This window comes from Podarcis erhardii (assembly GCF_964252035.2).
Source record: "Podarcis erhardii genome assembly, chromosome: 4".
In the NCBI taxonomy this organism is placed as follows: domain Eukaryota; kingdom Metazoa; phylum Chordata; class Lepidosauria; order Squamata; family Lacertidae; genus Podarcis; species Podarcis erhardii.
In genome coordinates, this window is record NC_138508.1 from 33777531 (window position 1) to 33797140 (window position 19610).

The 19610-nt window shown below is 40.8% G+C and overlaps 1 protein-coding gene and 1 long non-coding RNA gene across 20 annotated transcripts in view; one reads left to right on the forward strand and one right to left on the reverse strand.

Moving 5' to 3' along the window:
• Positions 1 to 19610, forward strand: part of ZBTB20 (zinc finger and BTB domain containing 20) — a 633941-nt gene that overhangs the window by 537702 nt on the left and 76629 nt on the right. The gene's annotated exons all lie outside the window — the stretch shown is intronic.
• The window catches only part of LOC309340808, a 43108-nt gene that overhangs the window by 2809 nt on the left and 20689 nt on the right, over positions 1 to 19610 (reverse strand). Inside the window, exon 2 of the long non-coding RNA XR_014156111.1 lies at positions 4889 to 5022. This is a non-coding gene — a long non-coding RNA (uncharacterized lncRNA). The remainder of the gene's footprint in view (positions 1 to 4888; positions 5023 to 19610) is intronic.

Consider the following 19610-nt stretch of genomic DNA (forward strand, 5'->3'; position numbering starts at 1 on the left):
GCAAGAGATATGGACACATATCGTGTGACACACTGCAGCCAACACACTAATGTTTGGAAAGTTTGGAAAGCTCTGCTTTAGCATGTTCTAGCCTTTCTCCTCCTCCTCCTCCTCCTCCTTCTTTGAATTTATAGCTCACCTTTTTATCCAAGGAGGTGAATGTGATGTACATGGTTCTTTCTCCTCCTCCTCATTTAATCCCCACAACAACCATATGTCCACTAACAACCCAAATCCAGATCATGGGAAAGATTCTCATGAAACAGAAGGAAACATGTAAACCCACACATGCAAATACAGTGGTACATCAGGTTAAGTACTTAATTCGTTCCGGAGGTCCATACTTAACCTGAAACTGTTCTTAACCTGAAGCACCACTTTAGCTAATGGGGCCTCCCGCTGCTGTCGTGCCGCCGGAGCATGATTTCTGTTCTCATCCTGAAGCAAAGTTCTTAACCTGAAGCACTATTTCTGGGTTAGCGGAGTCTGTAACCTGAAGCATATGTAACCTGAAGCGTATGTAACCCAAGGTACCACTGTAATGTGTGGGTGCCCCTCTGTTAGTCTGGAGAGTCAGCAAATTAGTACCCAGGATGCTCTAATGAGGTACCTGACTTCCCCCGTATTCCCTCTAATTTTGGGCTGGAGGGTGATGGTTGCTTGCTTTTTTTGCTGTGTCAGATGGAAATATTTAGAGTGTTCACTTGTAATATTTAAACTGCTAGTCTAGAGGAACAGTAACAAATATTTAAAAAGTGATTCTCCAGACTTCTTCCATATTCTGTCAATATAAATCTTCAGTAACCAGAGATACACATTCAGATCTCCCGCCTTGCTCACACACACAAATACACACACCAGCCAGCAAAGAGAAATGCGGGTGCAGTTGCAACAAGTGTTATGAATGAAGTCATAGCTCAGGGCTACGATAATAAATTCCATCCTGGAGAAGGAAAGAGGAAGCTGCCAGAGCATAAAGTGAGTGGAAAATAAATGAAACAGTAGCAGTTTGGTCACAGGACATTTTACACCTTTATATTCTTGGAGTGCTGTTTTCATATGGGGAAGACATGGAACCTAACCTGAAATTATGTTGCATATATCATTTCATTTGACGGCATTATATCTTTCTGGTTTTTGGTTTATAAATAAGCAGGAGTTTGCAACACTGGTGCAATATTGTAGGCATGCGTATAGGGATTGTTTGTTACATTTGCATCCCACTCTTCCTCCAGCTCAGGGTGATGCTTTAGCCTCACAACAACTTTTTCAGTCTCCCTTTTTGTGTCCTCTCCAAGATCTCCTATTTCCTAAAATTTCAGAAATCGAGATATAAACAGGTCCCTTTGTAAATCAATAAAATATGTTTCACAAAGAAACATCCCTCATTTATTTTTCTTTTGTTGGGTCTATTCGCTTACTAATTTGCAAAAATTTAGTGAATTGTTACAAATCAGACTCTCAGTCAGTAGTGCGAATTAGCAAGATTGTGTTGTCCATCCAGATTTTGTGAAGAATATTATACTAATGGGAATAACATGATCTGAAGCACATTTATGATTTGTGCCAGAAGCAAGGGTCACAACAGATAATCCAAAGGATTATTCTGTGATATGATGTTATTATTCTCGTCACTGTTTTCTCAAATTGTGTACTCACATAATAGGTCATGACCCTTTTTATAGATCCTCCACTGAGGATCTATTGCCAATATATGAATAAGTTCCCAAATAAATGGGGTAACAGAATTGAGTGACATGTGGTAGGCATGTTAGTAAAGTAAACTGCATGCCACACACCTGCTTTTTTGGCTGTGCCATGCCACAAGTTAGCATTTTGGATGAGCAATTTCCGTTCTGTTGTTTTCTTTCAACACATGGTGTTCAAAACAGTTAATAGAAAACTGTGTCCATTTGCTTATCCCAGAAGTGTGTAGTTTCTGCTGATTCTGCCAGATTAACATACACACATACATGCAGGGGGCATTTTAGTTGAAACTTACGAGCTATAACTTCTCATTTAAAATCAAAATGTAATGTCTGAAAGAAAATAACTATGATTCCATAACTTATAATCACATGGCACAAATTCCCATCTTTTGGAAACATTAGGATGTTTTTTTTAAAGAAAGAAATGTAATTAGCTTATATAGAGATGTCTCTAATAAAAAAAATAGCATAATATTCACCTTTTTAAAATAGACCTTTACAATTGCTAAACACTTGCACAAACATGTATTTCAATTTTTCACCAGGCTGCACTTTTTCATTATTCTATTTCAATCAGGGTTTATTTATATTCTTGACCAGTGGTATGTTTTGCTGTCACTGTCTTTGGCAATCCACAAACAGCTCATTGGCAGACCAACTCTGCATTACAAAGATATCTGCAAATGTGACATGAAGGCTGGTAACATTAACCCCACCATATGGGAATGCCTTGCAGTTTCTGTAGACAGTATACACAGGAGTGAGCAGAGGCAAATGGAGCACCGAGGGAAGAAATAACCATGGTGCACCCTTAGCAGCAATACCAGACACCTTCATCAGGTTTCAGGACTGAACCACTGACCATGGCATCCTCCTAGATGCCTGTGTGGGGTGGATATAGGAGGGACTGTGTTGCAGTGGTTCTGCTCCTACCAGCATAGCTGAGTACCGAGAGTAGCACTGGGGAATTGCTCTTTGACTCCCTGGGACCTGCGTTATGGTGTTCCACTGGGAGCAGTCATTAGTGTTTGGGATACCTTAAGGACTGCCTGAGTTCTTCTACCCAAGCCTGATAACTCAGATGATCTAGATGAGCGCTATTAGTCGTCCCCCATGTTACAGGGGACAAAACTGCATATGTACCAAATCTGTAATTGTGTGCACAATTATGAAGGAGTAAGCTTCACTGAATAACATGGGAGTTACTTCTGAGTAAACAAGTGCTTCCTCTGCATTAAATAGATTTTCCCTGCCATAAGTGTTGTAGAAACCTTGTGCCTAAATTATTGTACAGCACTTATTCTTGTAGGTGTGTGTGTGTGTGTGTGTGTGTGTGTGTGTGTATTTATCTGCTGCTTTTCTACTAAACATGCCCAAAGCAGCATATACAATCACATCAGTATATTTTAATCTTACTTTTGAGGTAGAGTAATTAATTAAATGGAAAAAACAGTCTTGTTTATTTAGGTTTAGTTTATTTAGGTTTATTTAGTTATTAATATTTAATGCTGTATTGTTTTTAACACTTGATTGGGAGCCGCCCAGAGTGGCTGGGGAAACTTAGCCAGATGGGCAGGGTATAAATAAATTATTATTATTATTATTATTATTAATAATAATAATAATAATAATAATATAAGCCAGCCAAACATTACTGCTTTTCATACCAGTATTAAAATTGTTATGCAACATTGCTCTCTATCACATTGGTCCAGCGTGACCAGAAAGATCAAGCATCAGGTCAATGGTACACTGAATACTAATTATACAGTGGTACCTCTGGTTAAGAGCTTAATTCATTCTGGAGGTCCCTTCTTAACCTGAAATTGTTCTTAACCTGAGGTACCACTTTAGCTAATGGGGCCTCCCACTGCTGCCGCCCTGCCACCACACAATTTCTGTTCTCATCCTGAAGCAAAGTTCTTAACCCGAGGTACTATTTCTAGGTTAGCAGAGTCTGTAACCTGAAGCATCTGTAACCCGACGTACCACTGTATTGTGAAAATTGCATCATCCATTGGATTGGACTCACTGACTAGTATTGACAGACCTGTGAGGCCTCCCCATGGATCCAAGGATGTTCTCAGATGCTTTGATTCCAACTAATAAATCCCCTATCATTCTATGCCATATACTTTAAGATTGCATGAGTTGCTTTGTTTTCTCGGTAAGAAAACACAATAGCATTTAAAGCAGGTTCCAGGTGCAGTTATACTTTGATAGCATAGCATGCATTTGTGACCATTAAAGCAAATGATATTTGTGTCTTCAGTATGTTGCTAGTACAATTATTTATCCAGATGAAATTAAAGATCCATACTGGTTCAAATCTAATCATACAGCTAGAAGTATACTGACTGAATGGGTCAGTTTTCGTTTAATTGTGCCCTTATTGAATGTATTGTTAATTTACTGCATAGGTTTTGCGTTGGATACTTAGTCGTGCTTAGAGCTGAGTCAGGCATGATTAACAAGTCACATTGATTTCAGTAGGTCAACTCTAGGCATAACAAAGTCTGGATGTAGACCTTTGTTTTTATGTACAAGGCTATTTTTGTCATGTCATCACTATGGTGAGATTTTTCCTGCTACTGTTTTTTTTAGTATGTTAGAACCAAACATTTGAACAACCTATTTCATATATAGGCAACCCCCGATTTGTGCAGGGGTTGCACCCAGGTCATCTCACACAGCAGCGGAGCTTGCATAAGCCTGCCTTCCAAGGTGCCATGATGTTCACATGCATGGTCATGGATCAATTGAACGCGTGTAAATCAGTCATTGTCTGTATTTCCGTGATTTCCCAGGTTTCTAAGCAAGCAGATGAAAAGCCTGTCTAAACAAAATTGCAGACCTGTAGAGAGGGAAGTAATGGCACCTCCTATTGGAAGAGAATTCCACAATTTAGGGCCATAGAGAACGCTCTCTAATGTGTCTCTAATAGTCTTGCTTCATCCATAGCTGGCAGGCAAAGAAGAACCTCTCCACCAGATTTAAGAGGGTGGCACAATGGTATGGAAAGAAATGGCCCTAAAGGCAGACAGGTCCCAGGCCAGGTTTCACCTCTCTGTTTGCAAGATTTTGCCAAATACATCACTGGTGTAATTGTATTAACAATGAATTATTTTGGTCATTTGTTTTTGAATATGCAACCCCCCCCCCTTTCTGTGAGTACTTACATTACAATTTCAAGCCCCCACTGTAATTTCTCTCTGAGATGAGCTGCGGTGTGAAGTGTTCAGCTGAAGGACTGTTTTGCTTTGTTGCAGCACCTGCTTTTCTTCATGAATATCCACTCCCCTTTTCAGATTGCCTATTGAAAGATACCGAATTAAGTATTGTTTTAAAGAATGCCTTTCATACATATATATATATATATATATTGGGGGGGGGGGGAGAACGATAGTGTCCAACAGCCTAAATTGGTAATGACAAACCATGCAAAATAAATAATTTACTCTATTCTTCGCTCCGTTTTTAAGACTGTGTCCTCGATACTGTGCTATAGCATACAGTTGTAAAGTTTAATCAGTAGGAGGTGACAAAAGCTAACACATCTACTAACTGAACAAGGAAAAAAAAAACAAGAAAAACAGTCCCAGTTTTGCTGCATGGGAAATTTATGTACCTAGAAAATCAAAAATTAACATATAACTACATGTTAATCTGCAGTTAGGATACTTAGTCCAAGTTTTGGCAAACAAGGACAGGAAGTATAGCTGGTTTTGACCTTTTCTACATTCATATCCCATGTTTCCTTCAACATCATCACAGCAATGTAGATGGGTTTTTCAAGACACCTTCCCATCCATGTGGGAAACTGCTCAGTTTCAGAGATGGAATTACTTTAGCTACCTTTGGACTATTTCCTGAGGCTTGTGAGCTAGAAACTATTAATTTAATATATTATTATAATTATATAAGGTATATGTATGTGTGGCATTGTTCATACAAATATAACTCAGGAAGATTCACAGTAAGATATTACAATAACACAGTATTGTTTAAGGCGATCTCATAGGTAAACTGATCCCAAATCATTAAGGGCTTTATATACTAATAGTAACTTGAACCTTGAACCTGGCACAGAAGCACATTAGCAGCCAGTGCAGATCTCTGAGCACAGGTTTTGTATGCTGACAAGTTCTCATACCTGTCAGCAATTGTGCTGCAGCATTTTGCACCAACTGCAGCTTCTGGATCAAATATGAGGTAAGCACATTGGTTAGTAATCCAGTCTTGAAGTAACCAAAACATGAACTAGTGCAGCAAGGTTTTCCCGGTGTGGCAAGGTTTTTGTAGCCACTTAGGCAACCTGAGCCTCCAATGAGAGAGCTGAATCCAGAAGCCCCTCAAAATTGTGAACCTGTTTCTTCAGGGCAAGTGCAACCCCATTGAGGGTAGGCAGCTGACTAATTTCCCAGCACAGGAACTACTCACCCACAGTGCCTTCATCTTGTCAAGATACAAGCTCAGTTTGTCCGCGCCCCCCCCCCATCCATTTCACTAAATGTATGTTGAAGATGTACAATATAAATTATGTAAATAAATAAACCAATTGTGAAGTGTAGCATGCTTCAAAGGCATCACCGAGATGCACTGTACTTTTAGTTTTAACGTATGTGCTGCAGCAACCATACTCAAAATCCTCAGAAGCTGTATGATAATGCATATGTGGCAGACACTGTTGGCACAAACACACACTCCAAGGCTATGAACTAGGAGAAGACGCCAATAAAGAAATCAGGGTTTTTGCAGTCACCTGGGGAATGAGCTCATTAAACACTGATGACAAATGAGTCAGACTGGGGTTGGGGGGAGATGAGATCCACACATCACTATTGCTATTGTGGAAGGCATATTGATTTTTCTGGACTCAACAATGCTACATGTTTGTGGGTGTGGATGTGTGGGGGAGCTTGTTTTCATTCAGGATCCACTATAAAGTTTCTGCACAGCTATTGGTCATGACACCTTCAGCATCATTTTCCATTTCTTCACATTCTAGCTGAGAGACCAATTAGCACCATTTTTGATCTAACACAATTTAACGGGGCTTTTGTCTGCATCCGTGTTGGTCTGTCCAGGGTTTATTCATGAGAATGAACATTGATGAGGCCAAAACCATTTATTAAGATATTACTGAATTTATATCCCACTCTTGGTGAAAATCTAAGGTGATATGGTGCTGGATCTACGCTAGCAGTCCTTTATAATGATGGCTGGTAGTAGTGGAACACTCAGAGGAGAAGATGGTGAAATGCAAACAGGGGACACAGAAAGGGCTGAACTCCTCAATGCCTTCTTTGCCTCAGTCTTCTCCGATAAAGAAAACAATGCCCGACCTGAAGAATTTGGAGCAAATGATTCAGCAGAGGAAACACAGCCCAGAATAACTAAGGAGATAGTACAAGAATACTTGGCTAGTTTAGATGTATTCAAGTCTCCAGGGCCAGATGAACTGCATCCAAGAGTATTAAAGGAACTGGCAGATGTGATCTCAGAACCACTGGCAGTCATCTTTGAGAATTCCTGGAGAACAGGCGAAGTCCCGGCGGACTGGAGGAGGGCAAATGTTGTCCCTATTTTCAAAAAGGGGAAAAAAGAGGACCCAAATAATTACCGCCCAGTCAGTCTGACATCAATACCAGGGAAGATTCTGGAGCAGATCATTAAGCAAACAGTCTGTGAGCACCTAGAAAGGAATGCTGTGATCATCAATAGTCAGCATGGATTTCTGAAAAATAAGTCATGTCAGACTAACCTGATCTCGTTTTTTGACAGAATTACAACCCTGGTAGATGAAGGGAATGCAGTGGATGTAGCCTACCTTGATTTCAGCAAGGCATTTGACAAGGTGCCCCATGATATTCTTGTAAAGAAGCTGGTAAAATGCGGTGTTGACTATGCTACCACTCAGTGGATTTGTAACTGGCTGACTGACCGAACCCAAAGGGTGCTCATCAATGATTCCTCTTCATCCTGGAGAAGAGTGACTAGTGGGGTGCCACAGGGTTCTGTCTTGGGCCTGGTCTTATTCAACATCTTTATCAACAACTTGGGTGATGGACTCAAGGGCATCCTGATCAAATTTGCAGATGACACCAAACTGGGAGGGGTGGCTAACACCCCAGAGAACAGGATCACACTTCAAAATGACCTTGACAGATTAGAGAACTGGACCAAAACAAACAAGATGAATTTTAACAGGGAGAAATGTAAAGTATTGCACTTGGGCAAAAAAAATGAGAGGCACAAATACAAGATGGGTGACACCTGGCTTGAGAGCAGTACATGTGAAAAGGATCTAGGAGTCTTGGTTGACCACAAACTTGACATGAGCCAACAGTGTGACGCGGCAGCTAAAAAAGCCAATGCAATTCTGGGCTGCATCAATAGGAGTATAGCATCTAGATCAAGGGAAGTAATAGTGCCACTGTATTCTGCTCTGGTCAGACCTCACCTGGAGTACTGTGTCCAGTTCTGGGCACCACAGTTCAAGAAGGACACTGACAAACTGGAACGTGTCCAGAGGAGAGCAACCAAAATGGTCAAAGGCCTGGAAACGATGCCTTATGAGGAACGGCTAAGGGAGCTGGGCATGTTTAGCCTGGAGAAGAGGAGGTTAAGGGGTGATATGATAGCCATGTTCAAATATATAAAAGGATGTCACATAGAGGAGGCAGAAAGGTTGTTTTCTGCTGCTCCAGAGAAGCGGACATGGAGCAATGGATCCAAACTACAAGAAAGAAGATTCCACCTAAAGAACTTCCTGACAGTAAGAGCTGTTCGACAGTGGAATTTGCTGCCAAGGAGTGTGGTGGAGTCTCCTTCTTTGGAGGTCTTTAAGCAGAGGCTTGACAACCATATGTCAGGAGTGCTCTGATGGTGTTTCCTGCTTGGCAGGGGGTTGGACTCGATGGCCCTTGTGGTCTCTTCCAACTCTATGATTCTATGATTCTATGAAATAGTGTAAGTAAAGCAGACAGTTTTCGAGAAGATATCAGCCGAGCTCTCATGAGTTCATAGCTACAAGCAATAAGAGAGAACCACCATACATCCCTATCCTACAAAAGGATGATTGGTCTACATTGGGTTAGGACAGGGGTCAGCAAATATTTTCAGCAGGGGGCCAGTCCACTTTCCCTCAGACCTTGTGGGGGGCTGGACTATATTTTCGAAGAAAAAAAGAACGAACTCCTATGCCCCACAAATAACCCAGAGATGCATTTTAAATAAAGGACACATTCTACTCATGTAAAAACACGCTGATTCCTGGACCATCTGCGGGCTGGATTTAGAAGGCGATTGGGCCGGATTCCGGACCCTGGGCCTTAGTTTGCCTACCCATGGGTTAGGACAAAGAAGGCAAACAGTAAAGTATGGCGACATAAATCCTAATTATTGCAGTATGCCACAGAAGTGCTTGCTTTAGCACTTGTCTAGTACTTAAGAGGATGATGTGGGTCACACCTAACTCGAGAGATGTACAATCCATAGCTGCTTCTGTCATTCATGCAAGCACATTGACACAGTGGACCTCAACGGTGCTGAAATATGTGGTTCACAATCCTCTACACTTGCGGTAGTCATCATATAACATAAGTTCACTATATGTTAAGTTTATAAAAACCAAGGCCACTTCATGACACGCTGGACATTTTCTCAGATGTCTTTCAAATTTACAAACGACTGGTTTGCTGCTGCAGCCTGGATTGAAGTTGTTTACAGCTTCGTGCTAAGTAGAAAGTTCAAATCAATTATTGTCCATTAGAGTTAGGTATAACTGATGGAATATTCCCAGAGGTACACTGTAAATGTATCAAGACGTCTTACCCCATTATAGAAATGGGAAGGTATGGTGAATTACTTACCTTCTCTTTTACACTTAATGTCTCTGAAGTGCTGCTGGGCAGAAAAAGCTTATGTCGTCTCACTGGGATTTACGAGAGGTCAGTATGGTAGTGTGGGCTGTGGAAATCCAGAAAAGCTCGAAGTCTACATCTATTTCAGCCTTGCTCAGAGTTAGGGCAAAGTGCAGAAGATGGAAAATCACAGCTTAACAACTGGCAGTGGATTCAAATTCAAATAAAATATAACCAGCCCTAACCCAAGCACTCTATTTAAAGAGGTTCTTATAACAATAACTTGTCTCAGAAATCTGAACATTGAAAAATGTATATACACAGTGATATTCTAATTTGAATACAAAAGTATAGCCACGGATAGTGAACATGCTAGCACATCAGATACACTTAGACTAACATTCTTTCATCAAATCCTATTTTTATTTGACTTGTACAAACATGCAGAGTAATAATTTCTTCCCCAAGTGACCATTGTTTTCATCACAGCATTTCTATGCATTTTAATTTTGTTTTAGAAATGTATTTTGTTTTAGAATGTATTTTACTTCATAATTTTTGGTTGGATTCGTTATTATAAACATTATTATGTACATTTTTCCCCTTGGTGACTTTGCAGACTACTAGGGAAAGACTGTAAAATGGGCAAAAAACAGAGAGCCGTGGTTTCCTTTATGTAGAGCTTTCTTTCTCTTCATCCTTGATTTATATCCAGCACGGCCAACCCTTAAAATATTGTTAAACTACAGCTGCTATCACTTCTGACCGTTGCTCATGCCAGCTGGGGCACAAGCAAATAAACATTCGTAAATTTTTGCAAACAAAAGAGAAGCTCCTTATAACAGGAGAAAGAATGGTGGGCAGAGTTAAAGTGAGTGATGTGTAGGGAAGTTCATTGAGAATTAAAAAGGCTGGTGATCAGGACAGCTGGTGAAACCTCCCAGGGACTGCTTTTTGGCTTCACATTGGCATCTGGTTGAACACTGAGAGAACAGGATGATGAACTAGATGTGCCTTTGGTCTGATCCTGCAAGACTCCTCTTTTGTTCTTAAAGGGGGAGTCAGGTATGTTGGGTCAATTTATGACACAGAGACATTTTTCCTCTTCACTGAATGACTGCATGTTCTTAGTTGTTCTGCTCCATGGTTGTAGGTTCAAATGCTTGATGAGTTCTGCTATGGGTAGATGCCAGGGAAATATATGCCTCAACCCATGTTTTACTATCTCTTACAGCACAATCCCAACCATGTCTACTCAAAAGCAAGTTCTGTTGAATTCAGTGGTGCTTATTTCCAGAAGAGTGGTGTGAGGATTGCAGCCTTACTCTTTTTATTGAAAACCTAGGCTACTTTATACAGCCTCCCACCTTTGGGCCTAGCTGTAAGGCTTCTAATACAGTGATACCTCGGGTAAAGTACTTAATTCTTTCCGGAGGTCCGTTCTTAACCTGAAACTGTTATTAACCTGAAGCACCACTTTAGCTAATGGGGCCTCCTGCTGCTGCCGCGCCACCGGAGCAGAATTTTTGTTCTCATCCTGAAGCAAAGTTCTTAACCTGAAGCACTATTTCTGGGTTAGCGGAGTCTGTAACCTGAAGCGTATGTAACCTGAAGCGTATGTAACCCGAGTTACTACTCTATATAGCTTTTTATCACATGAAGAGGGGATCAATCCCCACTCTGAATAGTTATAGTTAACTCAGCATATCAGAAGATTTCTGTGGTAAAATGGAAGGAGGAAACATGGAAGATTAATGTCATCCATCTTTGTGGAGCAAAATTAATGTGGTCCCTGCAGGCGAAAAATGATACTTCGTCTATCAATGGTGACATTTTAGTTGGATGTACAGATCACCCATCTCCATCAGAAAACAGAAGACAATATATAATATGCAGAGAATTACAGACAGTCTGGACTACTAGGCTATCAAAATTAGTATTACCCCTTAGGTGGAGATGCCAAAATAACCAAACTAGTTTGGAAATACTGTGGTTAGATTTCCTCAAGATTCACTATGGTCTAAAATCCTATCTTCAGAAGAATGGCTATGGACTGAGCTCCAGGTGTTGAAGTAGAGAAGCTGTAACAATAAGGCAGGTATCTTATTCAGTGGGGTGACTTTCCTTACTATGTAATATTGGACAATGCCATATGTATGTTTAGAAACTTGACAAAATGTCAAAAAATGGAAATAGTTATAAAATTGCACATTGGAAAGCAATGAACCTAGAATTGTGGGGTTTTTTAAATTACAACAAGGAAATTTGGGATGGGATACAAATCTTAATTGCTTATCAATTTAATAAACTGTGATTATGGCACAGGTCAGATGTTATTTGGCAGAATTTTAATAAAATTTTATGGATACCCCAATTAAAGTCTCTGCCATGTAGAGAGAAAAGCTATCTTAAAAAAAAAATCCTAGACATGCAGCCAAATTTTTTTGCAGATTCGTTCAAAAGTAAATGCCACTGAGTTCAGTGGACTTTAGGCCTCAGTCCTATACATTCTTCCACCAAACGCAATGCATTTTACTTAGGATTGTGCAGTTAATGTGTTAATTAGATTTCATGACACATTCAAAGCCAACTTGAGTTCAGAATGTTCTCCCTCAGTGTTGATATTTGATAACAGACTTACAGGTTTATTTTGGTAGCTTTGTTAAATGGAAAGTTGTAGATATCACAGGATGTTAACATTTATCCTATGTTTACATCTTTTACCGTTTACAAACAGGATAGAAGGACTAAAAAGGAAAAGATTTATATTCTATGTACAGAACATACAGATTTACTCACTAGTATGTGTATGTAAGGGACACGGGTGGCGCTGTGGGTTAAACCACAGAGCCTAGGACTTGCCGATCAGAAGGTCACCGATTCAAATCCCTGAGATGGGGTGAGCTCCTGTTGCTCAGCCCCTACTCCTGCGAACTTAGCAGTTCGAAAGCACGTCAAAGTTCAAGTAGATAAATAGGTACCGCTCCGCCACGAAGGTAAACAGTGTTTCCGTGCGCTGCTCTGGTTCGCCAGAAGCGGCTTAGTCATGCTGGCCACATGACCCAGAATAAAGCGAGATGAGCGCCGCAACCCAGAGTCGGCCACGACTGGACCTAATGGTCAGTGGTCCCTTTACCTTTATGCGTATGTAAACATTATATGCATGCTAGATAAAGTCATGTTCCTTTAAATATAATAATATGCTCTATCTAAGTATATGCATTCCATTCTAGCAAGATGTAAATAGGAATAAGTATCTGGAAGGTTTGTTTCATGTGTATGCTGCCTCATAACACAGAGTTCTCTGGGCTGCTAACAGATTACAAATGAAAACAGTTGAAATGCAAGTAAAACATCAAGACATTAAAAGAGAACGGAAGTACTACGGTATGTAAATAGAACAAAGCAGAATTCATCACATGCTCCAAATTAAGAACAGACCACAAATGTCTTCACAAAGATGACACAAGAAAGTCCCTAGGAAGGCTATTCCATAACCAGGGTGCGACTTTTGAAAGGGGCCTTTTGCGGGTGGCTGCCTACCTCAGTTTATTCAGTGGAGGAACCTTGAGCAGGGTCTCCAAAGAGGATATTGGGAATAGGTGCTTTTGGGTGCTTATGTATACTTGAATAGACACATGCCATACACTGAACATAAATTTTCATCTAGCTGTATCAACTTTACAGAAATGTAGATGAGTATGATCTTTATGGTTATTTGTCCAGTTATGCCAATAAAGCACAGACATATTTCCGAAAGAGAAGAAAGGCTTAGAAACCAACAGGTGTATTGTGGCATCAGCTCCTCTGGGTTAAACAGCCAATGAAAGTTTTGGGAAATTACAGCTGACTTTTTGAGAGCTATGTGTGAGTGTGACTGCAGAGAAATGCCCAAAGATTGTTGTTGAAGAGTTCCCATGTGTGTGCCTAAACATATTGTCTTCATGCTAGAGTTTGTCAATTTCCTCCTCTCAGTAGTGCAGCCATGAACATACCCTGAACACTGTAAATGGTAGAGCTTTTGCAATACTAAACTTTTCTATCTGGATTCACATTCACTGTTCAAAATATGGCAACCCTATGTCAGCACTGGCAGCTGATAGCTACTGGTGGTGGGATGTGCATGTAGGACCTCTGAATTTTGGAGGTGGTGGTGTTTCTGTGTTTTTGTTTCTGATCACCTCAGCCCTCTGTGTTTTCCTTTGGATTTTGGCCTTTATTTCTGTCAGAAGCAGATAAAAGAGAAGAATGTACTTTGACTGAACATTATATGTACTAGGTAGTCATTCACTTTGTTGGAAGATGGGAATAGACCCAGTCTAGTACTACTATCTGCTTAAACAAGTGCTATTACTGAGGGGAGGAAATAAAAGTGTATGCCTTTACGTACCAGGAGGGGACTTGGAGAAGGGCTTTTTTGAAGATCTCGGTGAAAATTGTTGAGTTGGAAGGGACCTTGAGTATCATCTAGTCCAGCCTTTCTCAACCTTGGGTCCCCAGATGTTGTTGAACTACAACTCCCATCATCCCTAGCTAGCAAGGCCAGAGCTCAGGGATGATGGGAGTTGTAGTCCAACAACATCTGGGGACCCAAGGTTGAGAAACACTGATCTAGTCCAACCCCCTGCAATGCAGGAATATACAGCTGTCCCATACGGGGATTGAACCTGCAACCTTGGCATTATCAGTGCCATGCTCTAAGCAACTGAGCTATCTCCCACCCTTCATCCAAAGATCTCAGGGTGGCTCACAAGAATCAGGGATGGAAAGAGCTGTAGCCCTGGAGGGCATCTTGTTAGCTTCTCCTGCCTTTGGAAATGAATGTATACGTCATTCAGGCCTTTAGAGGTTAAAAACAGCACTTGGTATTATATTACTGTTGGTTTTGGATTACTTCAAAAATCCTATTTTCATTTTCAATATATCTTTAACTCAAAATCAACTTACCATCCAATTGAGTTCACGCAGATGATGCTCTTACCCCAGAGTACTCTGCTGGGTGATAAAGTCAGTTTGATGCATTGCTGGAATACAACTGTGAAATAGCTCTATCAGCATGTTTCAAGCAGCTGTGGTCCCTCCAACTGCAAGCAGCAAGTCTCATTGAAAACATGAGATAAGAAGGACAGTTTCACTGTCTTGTGGAAGGTAGAAAAGCCCTGTTGCACTGTCAGAGGGAGGGAAAGCCTGTGTGGTTATGGGCCAAGACTGAAGCATTGCTATAAATGAACTATTGTGAGCATCAGGACAAATTGCTCTGGTTTGCCTTGGATAGATATACTGTACGTGCAGTTTATCAGGCAACACTGTCTCTGTATGCAAAATATCTTTCCCATGAGACCTTGCAAAAAGAAAAGAAAAAATCAAGTCTTTCTAAGTGCAGTAATTGTGAGCTACTGAGCTATGTAAACTAAAACTTCCCATAAATTCACCAATAAACTAAAGACTGTGCCTCTATTGTCTGCCTTTTAGCAGATTGTTATACACCACAATTCCCTAAGAGGTCTATGCAGTATAGGCCCTGCTTTATAGCTTCACAGAGATAGATAGTGGTGTTCAAAATTAGCACTTCATGTATGCTAATCAGCCTGCTTAACACTGTCCAGTTCTAGAACAATGAATCAATGTTCACAAACAGAATAGTACGGAACAAGTGATGAGAGTGCCTTTAAGGATCAGAGCAGATAGCAGCCAGGAAGTATCAGGTCTGCTGAAGTGATAGTCTCCTAACATCTAACAATAATATATTGATAGTGCCCTGCACCCCACCCCAGTCCTATCTGTTATTTGACAGTCTGAATCTGGATCGCTCTATAAGATTTAGTCCATAAAATGCATAACACATTGCAGATGTAATGTTATTAAGAAAAAATTCTTCGGATGAAGAACACATTATTGCATTTATGTCTTGCCTTTCCAGCAAGTGGCTCATGGCAACCTACTGGTTCTTCCCTTCCTGATTTTATCATCACAATAATCCTGTAAGGTAGGTTAGGCATAGATAGGTGGGAATTTGAACCTGTCTACCTAGTCCTAGTCAAACACTCCAGTCACTATACCAAACTGGTGCTTGAGAAACAGCAGGAAGGTTAATCAGGTGGAAAGAAGTCTAGTTGTAAATCCCAGTAAGGAGTAGATAACACACTTCCCATACTCATTTTAGAACAGATGTGCTTTTTGTGTTTTCAGATTTTTTTGGGCACCAGTTTTGTCTTTCTGGTCTGGCAGCTGAAAAGAGGAAATGAAGTGGATGGGGGGAGTCTCTGGGCTAACCATGATCAGCAGTCACACTGTAAATGTCTATCCAATCAAGGAGGGCACAACAACTGCAGAGGTCTCACTTTGCTCTGCAAATTGTGGCGTCTCGGTGCTTACAGGCAGCGTGCTTTCTGTCAATCAGTCTGTGACAGATAACACTTGGCTCCACGAGTACTTAATTCCCTCCATGCTCAGTGTGAACTGAACAGAGTAGAAAATCAGTGTCAAGTAAAGGTGAGAAAGCGGGACGGAGAATTTATCCTAATAAATGAAAAGCTAGATGTAAACATAAACGCTCTGGCCAAATGCTTAGAAGTTGCAGTGATGTGGTGTGACATGGAAGAGCCTGTGATTGACTTAAAGACTGACATAAATAAAATGACATGATAAAAAAATTACAGGGAGAGGATATTCTTGTAAGGAAAACAAATCTGACCCTGGAAAACCAGAATGGAATTAAGTTTTGAAACAATATAAGAATGAACAAGAGAAATAATATGCCTATGCAGACTACTGATAAAGCATCCTGGTGGAGTAGAATTGGAGAAAGGAAAAAGACTTGACTTGGTGCAGTTTTGCAAGCAAAGGAAAGGCAGGCTTGGTGCCATGATGTGTTCCCTATCCATAAACACATCCCAAAGGGTGTATGATCTACCCCTGATGTAGATCCAACCATGTGTGCAACTGCAAAGATGTGACAGGAGGTGGGGTTAGTATAGAGGTGGACTTAGGACAGTGTGACTGGTTCACTTGTACTGGGCGCCAAGCCGAGAGGGTGCCACAGGGAGCACTGCAATAATGATAAACAACGGAAGGCAAGAGGTGGGGGGGGGGGTCTGAATTTGGCATCCCACAGGGTGCTGCTGAAATTCTAAAGCCAAAAGTCTGCCTCTGGTTTGTAGGTAAACTTTAGAAGACGAACAGCAACAGTGGGGAATCTGTTGAAGGTTCTTGCTGCTTCTAGGAAACCTTTACACCAGAAGAAAATTACTTAGCCTTTGTTAATCAAGTAGAGAGCTCAGGCAATGGTCTAGCCGAGCATTTTTCAGGGGGAAGAACAATTTATTTAACAACCTAGAATTGTATTGGCATAAATTGGCACTACTACATGTGCCACATAATGCCTGTTCCGCTTACGTTTTAACGTATGGTTTTGAATTTTTCTTGGTTTTATTATTTTATCTTTTTGTAAACCACTTTGAGGAGGGTTGTTTGTTTGTTTTTTGGTACAATCAAGTGGTGTATATGTTTTATTAAATAAATAAATGAGGTTTTTAATGAGAAACTGGCAAGGACAGGAGATAAGTAAGCATGGTGGTTTGCATCTGTCTAGAAATAATCCGCAGAAGCTCCTTGGAAAGAAATCACTATATGCATGTACATCTGCATAAGAAAGTGGAAGCTGTGAACGTGGTTGCATATGTCACTTGCTACGGATTTATGTGCAAAAATAAATAAAATCTAAGCTTGAGCAGTTTTGGTTGGAGCCTATAACATGTAGACATGCTTCTATATTTACATATACCTTCTTACCTACTCTTAAGAGCCTGATCCTATGAGCTGCTGCAGTAACAATAATTCATAGAATCAGGTGGTAGTTCCTCATAGAGACATATTCTTTCCTATTAGGATTATTTATTAGATTTCTTACCCACCCTTCACCATAAGGTCCCAGGATGGCTTATAACCTTGCTAATATGCAATATTATGACTGGTTAAAATGATTTACAATTTCCTAGTACCAGTGCTTGTACACAAGCAACCATTGGGGCCACTGTGTCAAAACTCTTCCTCACCCTTCCTGGCACAACTGTGCTGGCGTAAATTCCTCTGATGAGGTCAGTCACAGCTAGGAGTCCTCATCCAAAGCATGTCTGGGTGTTGTGCATTTTATATACTGAGAGGTTCTCCAGGTTTTCATTTCAAAGCATGCGCCCACCACATTGCAGTGTCCGCAGGATAGTTCTGCAAGTTCCACTGCAAAGGCAGTAAGTCTTGATGTAATGATGTGGATTTGGAGAGAGTGCTACTACAAGATGGGTGGCTTTGTTGGGCGGTACAAGGGACTACTAAAACTAGTTCTCCTTTTTTGAAAAAAGGTTGGCTCTGATCACAAGAAATTCAGTGTGTAGCCCGCAAAGAACAGATTTGTATGGGAGTTGTAGCTGACTAGTCTCAAGGCAACATCTAAAAAAGTCCATTGTCAGCTTTCCTTCAGTAGAAAGGCCAGCTAAATTATCAAGACAAACTCTGAAGACTGCAGGCTTGAAACTGGGCCTTCAGATTAATCTGTTTTGGCTCCTGTGCAAATTCCCTCTTTGAAATACAGAGCATTAGTACTTGGGTCACAACATGGCATGAACAGCGATAGGTGGGTTGGGACTTGTCCCTTGAAATCAATGATGTTATATGGAGACTATTCAGTAGGTGCTAGGCGAAAGCACATTTTATACACCTTTGCCAAATCAGATTGGCCTTAAGGCTGGTAAAAGAATAGCAGTTTCACAACAATGAATTGCTGGGGAAATGTGCTACCTTTTGAAAATGTGATATCTTTAGAAGTATTTCCTTAAGAGAAGGCATTTAGGTCTGGCACACAAAATGAAGAAACATTGTGCTATAAACTAGAAAGGTCGTAAGTGGTTTGCCTTGGTTTTAAAATGACAAAACAGCCTGTCCTTTCCTTACTTAGCATGGTTAAAAAGGTAAAGGTACCCCTGTCCGTACGGGCCAGTCTTGACAGACTCTAGGGTTGTGCGCTCATCTCACTCTAGAGGCCGGGAGCCAGCGCTGTCCGCAGACACTTCCGGGTCACGTGGCCAGCGTGACGAAGCTGCTCTGGCGAACCGGCACCAGAGCAGCACACGGAAACGCCGTTTACCTTCCCGCTATAAAGTGGTACCTATTTATCTACTTGCACTTAAGGGTGCTTTCAAACTGCTAGGTGGGCAGGAGCTGGGACCGAACGGTGGGAGCTCACCTTGCCGCGGGGATTCGAACCGCCGACCATGCAAATAAATAAATAAATAAAGTTGTATGTGAACACTAGCAGGAAGTGCCCCAAACTGCCCAGGATTTTTTTAGAAACCAAACAATATTGTGATTGTATAATTGTATGAGTTTGGGCCTGTCATACCAAAAATTAGGTGAATTCAAACCAAAGTCACATTTCGGTTCAGCATCTTGAATCAAAATGGTGCCTGGCATCCAAATGTCAACAAAAACTGCCCCCACCACAGGAACCCTTGTGCCAGGCTTGGCAATGATATCTCAAAAGGCAGCTGGATCTATGCCAAAAAGCAGGCTAAGTCACACCAAAGTGATGTTTCAGTTCATGGTCTTGATTCAATGTCCAAATATTGACAGACACCCCTCCCCCCGCCACCTTGAAAAGCCTTGTGCTGAGTTTAGCAACAATAGCTCAAGTAGTATCCCAACCTATAGATAAAAAAACAGACAGACAAATCACTTTTTAAAAGAAATATGGTAGATGTAAGTGGACCTTTGCTATAGCAGGCTCCTTAGTTCAGAACTCTCCCTGCAATTATTAATCATTGTTGATAACAATAGAATGAATTTTGTTTTTTTTGTTTTTTGCATGGAATTCTGTATGGGATTCTCACTGTTATAGCACTGTTGATGAAAGAAGCTACATTAGCAAAATAATTTTTTTATGAGCAAATACTAAAGCACAGGAACTTTGTCCCATACTAGATCCATATTCCCACACTCTGAATTAATTTGCCCTTTAAAAATACAAATGTCTGCTGAAACATAA